A 6,435-nucleotide genomic window follows, 5' to 3' on the forward strand; every position below is an offset into this window, starting at 1 on the left:
AGTAGTGATGCTCCTGTTTTCAGCTTCCCAAGGGAAAATTTGGGGGGCAAAAAAAGGGTAACTCTCCAGGAATACAATTAAATGAGAAAAGATAGTGAAAACCTCACTGATTATAAGAGGAAAGGTGATAGGTATGTATCTTTGTGTATCTATGCTCAGACATATGTGTTCTGAAAGAAACAAAATATAGGCATTGAGGGAAGCGTATATGACAGTAGTTAGAAGTACCAAAAGAAACCATGGACAAAAAAGATTTTCTGTAAGATGAAGCTGAACTGTGGGACTGTCCAGTGAGTGACCTAGGCAGATTTCCAAACAGCAGAAACAGGGAAATTCAAATTCAGGGTCTAGTACAATTGTGAGAATTCTTCGCTTGAAAACAAAGTGAATGGAGCATTCAGGAGAATGTAAATTAAATCATGGAGGGAAGACAAAGGGGACTTTCTCTTTAGGCTGAGAATTTTGGCTCCTAAGAACAATTGTGGCTCAAGCTATATAGTAAACCGGGCTTGATGCAGTCAAGATGTGAACTATAAGTGAGGGAGTGAGCCCCTGCGCGGGGGGCGGGCAGGTCTTCTCAACGGTGTGTCTGCAATTGTCTGTTGCATCACTACCTGGTGGCCGGGAGCCCACCATGAGGCCTAAAGTGGGCCAAGAGTTTGTTTGGTGTTTTAACAAAGCTCTTTTGTGTCTCCAAAATGTTCTTGTAAGAGCAGCAGGCAGAGGACATGTTTTTAGTGTTTAGAATTTCCAGTCTTCTGAGATCAATAAGAATTTATAGTTCTGTGTTGTTGTTCTTAGGCACATAGATATGCTCGAGGTGTTCTGGAAAATAAAATGGTGACAGATTAAAGAACAAAGATAATTATTCAGGCCATGAACTAATAGAAAGGAGTAGAGGAGAAAAGAAGTTTCTGTAAGCAATGAGGGAAGGGTTTGTTTTATTTATTTATTTATTTATTTTTGTCCTTGTACAAAAGCATCCCTTCTCCCAATACTCTCAAAAAGACTTTTGGAAATACTTTGGTTAATTCATGGATTTAAAAAAAAAATTAGTGTATGTTTGCAATATATAATAATTACATTCATCTTAGGCAGTTGGTTCTTTTACAGATTGGATCTTGATCATTTTTGTTCTCCTTCCGCTTATACTTTTCTCTTTCCCACTTCCCTAGATCCCTTGCCCATCTCTACAAAGTCTGTTCTTCTATTTCCTACTATTTCTTTTTTTTTTTGCGGAACTGGGGATTGAACTCAGGCCCTTGTGCTTGCCAGGGAAGCACTTATTCCACTGAGCCATCTCCCCAGCCCCTACCTACTATTTCTTTTTTATTCTGATCTTTAAACTATATTTTGAGTTTCTCATAAGTAGAAACATTGTGATACATAAACGTCTGTGTCTGGTGTATTTCACTTGGTAGTACAGTCTCAGGATCCAGCCATGACTCAAGTTTATCCATCTATATGGCTGAGTAGTACTCCACTGTGTGTCTGTCATATGTCCTTTATCCATTCATCCCTCGATGGCCCTGTGCAACAGGCTGCTTCGCCAATGTCACCATTGTGAATTGCGCTGTTATAAACATGGTTGTGCGTGTACCATCTGATCCTGACACGAACTCTTTGATCATGAGGCTTTTGGGGAAGTTCTTCAGCTAGCTAGGACCTCTGAGGAAGTGAAACTGCTCTCCAGAGGGAGGCCTGACCCAAGCTACAGGTGGGGAAAAAGGGTTTCACTGCGTGATTGGAGGGGCGGCATCAGGCACTCCACACTCTGCAAGAAAAAGCTCCCCATCCCAGAAATTCCTTCAGAGGAAAATCAGCTCAGGTTACACCCCGTCTTTCAGTGGTCTGTCATTGTTCTTACACGATCCAAACATTTGACTGCCAGCAGGGCCTTGCGTGATGTGACTGTTTATATTTCCAGCGTCACTAGTTCTTTCTCTCCAGCCCTGTCCGATGACCTTGCTGGGTGCTTCACAGCTTCTCAAACATGTCACGCTCCTTCCTGCCTCCAAGCCTGTGCACACAGTCGCCTCTGTCTGGGAGGCTCACCAGCGTGCTTTCTGTGGAGAATTCTTGGATTCATCCCTCGAGGGGCTTTCTTTCTGTGATTATCCTACATGGAGTAGATTATGCACTGTTGTTCTTAGCCCCTTGTATATATTTTTGATAGCACTTAGCACAGGTTCAGTTATTTGCCTTGGAGATTGGTTTACTTGGCAGGAGAATGTATTTGTGTGTTTTCTTCTAGTCGAATGTGAGCTTGCTGAGGGCAGGGACTTGTATAATCTTGTTCACTGCGTTATTCCCAGCCTGTAGTGCTGGGCTTAATACAAACACAGTTGCTGAATGAATTCATGAACTGATAAAGTTATCCCTATGCCATGTATGCTGCAGTGGGCTGTTTGTATCATTGACAGCTCTAAAAGATTTGCCATCACTGCCTTAAAGGTTATAGCTTGGAAGTGTTTACGATGTCTCTGTATTAGGCCATTTTCCATTGCTCCAACATAATACCTGGGGCCAGGTAATGTAAGAAGAGGTTTTCTTCGCTCACAGTTTCGAAGTTCAAGGGCCTGGTACCACCACTGGCTCAGCTCTGGGGAAGACCTCACAGCACATATTGCTGTGGTGGGAGTACATGCAGAAGAGCGAGATAGGAAGTTGGAGGGTGGGGAGAGGCCAGTCTTTTCTCTTTTATAAAAATCTCCTTGAAGAACTAACCATAGTCCCATGAGAACATTAATCCTTTCACAGGGCAGTGCCGCTAATTACCTGAAAACATCCGACTAGGCCGCATCCCTTAAAAGCCATGCCACCCTTCACATCCCCACACGCACCTACTCTTGGGGTGCCAAATCACATCCGTGCTAGAGCAGTCTCCACATGAGGGTGTAACCAGGGCTCACTGTGACCTGCTCCGTAAGACGTGCTCGGGGGGGACACTGAGCCCTCCAGGCTGGGGACTCCCCTTGTGCGCTTGGCTCGCGATTGTAGGTCCCTTTTGTGCTTTTCTCAGCCTTGCCTGGGGGAAAGACAGAGGGGCAGTAAAGGCGGTCAAGTCTACGTCACACCCTCCCTTAGTTCTTTGCTCAGTGCTTTCACTGGTTGATACTTTTCTTCTTTCTCGTGTGTATGTGTGTTTCTGTGTGTGTTCGCGTTCCCGCCAGATGTTAATCTCTTTGAAGCTAACGTGCTTCGGTCTTTTCCCTGTTCATGGTGCGAAACAAATGGGAGGATGAGGGCGTATGACTCCAGTGAGTACATTTTTCGTAGCCCCCACTGCTTTCGCCTGTCTTTCTCCTGACCTGGAAATAGGCATCGCTCTGGGCTGTTTCCCCGTTGGCTTCTCTTAGACATTTCCAGAGAACTTTCCTTTTTTAAAAAATAATTTTATTGCGAAATAAGTAGCAATGAGATAGTTTCAAAATGGGTTAGTAGGACAGTTATAGTAATTAATATGTTGCATATTGTTATCTTCGTAGTAGTTATTCATAGTACAAGATGCAGACTTGTATGTACTATGTACTCCTGTCCAAACACTATTAGTACGAATCTTTCTTCTCGTTAAGAGAAAGTAGCCGTATATCTCTCCTATTTTGTGTATACAGATACAAAATAGTCCTTCATTTATATTCCTTTTTTTGTTTACTTTTTTCAGAGATGGGTATTCCATTGCCACTTAAATATTGTAGGTACATGGATTCAGCAGAGTAATCCAATCTAGTTCAGTAGTCTATAATAGTAGTGGGTTATCTGTTGTCTTTGCAGAGAACTGTCCTTAGGTCGACCTCATTTTCTTCTCCCATAAAGTTGGAGCTTGCGACCATGTCCTGGCAAAAGCGACCAACTGTGTGCCTTGGACTCAGGCTGGAGCCTTCCTTGGGTCTCAGCTCCTGGCTATCTCGCTTCTCCCACCCACCCTTGGGAACTGTGCTTCTTACCCACCTTGGGAAACTTGCCCTGCTCTCTGCCCCAGCTTTGTGGTTGGAGGTCAGCCGTCCATCGGTCTTCCTTCTGAATGACATTTTCTTAAGTCTCATACCACAGTGTTTCACCAAAATGACCTTCTTAAAGTCTGATCAGATCATTTCCTGTGCTCTAAACCCACATCAGTTCTTCATTGTTTTCAGAAGAAATCCCAGCTGTTCAGGGTATCATGTTAGTTTGGTCATAATGTGTCCCTTGTCTCCCTCTATCTCCTTATTTCCATCTTGCTGCAAGAGTACTTTTGTAGAAGTCGCCATTTATTGAGCACTTACTATGGGCCAAACAACCTGCTGAATTCTTTATATCTTCTATCCATTGGGAGCTCCGTGTGGAGTTGTTACTTGTTTATTTCCCTGCCTCCACAATTCTGCCAAGCACAATAGATGTTTGTTGAATAATTTAATGAATGGTTTTGTCTTGAGGAATATTTAGTCTAAAGCTTGCAGCAGATAAATAATTGATTACTTTGTACCAGGAAGGACCATCTGTCTTCAGCTCACTGGAGTCAGGGAAAGCTAGAGCCAACCCTCACCTCACGTGACCTGGGCCACCCAATTTGGCCTCCCTGTCTCTCACTCTTGTCTGTAGATTGTAAGACCATTCCTGTGCTGACATTCCGAAACTCTTAAAACTGTGGGTTTATCATCCACTTGTAAAACATTTGCTGTTCAAATTAGTGTGTTGACCTGGCTGAGCAAAATAGAGGCAGGGTAGGCCTCTGGGCTTCACCCTTGCAGCCTGAGAACCTGCTTGGCTTAGAAACCTTCCTGTACAGCTGGGGCCTCAGAGCCTAGACCTGCTGTGTTGTCCAAGTTCCTTCCTCTCGGAGACCTTGAGCTGGGCAGGGGCTAATAATCTGCTTTTGCGTCATGCATTGTGAGTAATGGTTTTCTTCTTACGTTTAGGTGGGCAGCTTTTCTCTTTTGCCTGCTTTGGATCATCAGTTCTGCTGCTGGGCTGGACCTCTTCCCCGTCTGCCCTATTTCATTTGGGGGGGGGGCGCTACTGACTGTTGTCTGAAAGATTGCAGAGAGAACAGGGTAGATAGCAGTGGGGAGCAGGTTCGTGTTTCTGGCATTTAAGTACATGGGTGGGGTGGGGCTTCCCAGCCTGGTCTCTGGATTCAAAACCACAGGCAGCAACAGCAGCAGCCTCCACAGTGCAGACTCGGTGCCAGGGAAGATGCAGCCAGGCCTTCTTCTGCCCACCTTTCTCCAGGCCTTGATCTGCCCGTCAGCGACGCTGTCTGGCTGCATGGGGTCTGCGTGTGTTTGTCTCTTCTCCCTTCTTAGGCTAGGACCAAGTATCTGTGCCAGTTCCCCCTTGTGCCCCAAATCCCTCTGGCACTCAGTGCATAGGGCCTCAGTGAGCATGCTGAATGACAACACAGTCCTTCCTCCGACTCCCATTATTAATTGCAGGGTCAGTAGTTCTTCTGTGAACATCCCTGTAATAAATTCCTTCTAAGATTTAAAGCTTCGAGAAAATGTTCACACTTATAAAACTAAAAAACTAAAATTTTTCCTGAGGGAAGTGGTATACTATAAATAGATTAGATCCCTGGCTTTGGACTTGGCAGACCGGGATCCAAGTCTCGGCTCTCATTTACCAGCGTGGTAGGACAATTTTTTCATCTATAAAGCAGGGATAATGCCACCTACTCCATTGCGCCGTGGTGATGAATACTAAGTGTGATCCTGTTGGGCATCTCTTGCTGTGCCACCCTGACTAGTACCTGGTGGATACTCAAAAAAGTGCAGGCCTTTATCCCAATAGTTGGAAGTTGACATCACCAATAGGAGTTACAAGAATCTATGTGCTGTTTTCGGTCTGGGGTCATTCAAAACATTCTCTAATAAATGCGGTTGGAAAAGAAACTAAAAAGAAAATACTTGGAGGAGATGAAGGTGAAAAATAATAAACATCATCATTGGACCTAGGTTAGGAAACACTAATGTCATCTACCCTTTTATTGACCTTAGTTTTAAGAAAGCAGATTATAAATTTAGTGTTTAGAACATAGTAATGATCTCACCCCAATTTATCTAAGACAGTTATCTCTCCCTTTATATGGTTTTGCTCTATCTTTATTTGGAGTACTCTGTGTACATTTCTATTGGTGTTTTTATTGTACACTGTCTAATGTCTTTGAAAGCCACTGACCTATGAACCCATATGAAGAAAAGCAAAAACAAATTCCAGAAACATTGAAACATAGGCTCTTAGTATGAATCAAACAAATGCTTTGTCAATATTTGTAACATATATTCAAGATGGGGACCTCAGCATATAGTTTTGAAAATGGTATTTGGACTCTTTTTTTTTTTTTTTTTTTTTTTGGCAGAACTGGGGATTGGACTCAGGGCGAGCGCGCCCTCACCTCTATGGTGTCGAGCCGTCCAGCGCGCCGCTCCCGGGCATCCGGGTAAAATGGTTTTTGGG

General features: G+C 43.9%; 1 protein-coding gene across 1 annotated transcript in view; it reads left to right on the plus strand.

The window, feature by feature from the left end:
• The window catches only part of Efhc2 (EF-hand domain containing 2), a 203,716-nt gene that overhangs the window by 127,309 nt on the left and 69,972 nt on the right, over positions 1–6,435 (plus strand). The gene's annotated exons all lie outside the window — the stretch shown is intronic.

The sequence above is a fragment of the Octodon degus genome, unplaced genomic scaffold (assembly GCF_000260255.1).
Source record: "Octodon degus isolate 3935 unplaced genomic scaffold, OctDeg1.0 scaffold00223, whole genome shotgun sequence".
Taxonomy (NCBI): Eukaryota; Metazoa; Chordata; class Mammalia; order Rodentia; family Octodontidae; genus Octodon; species Octodon degus.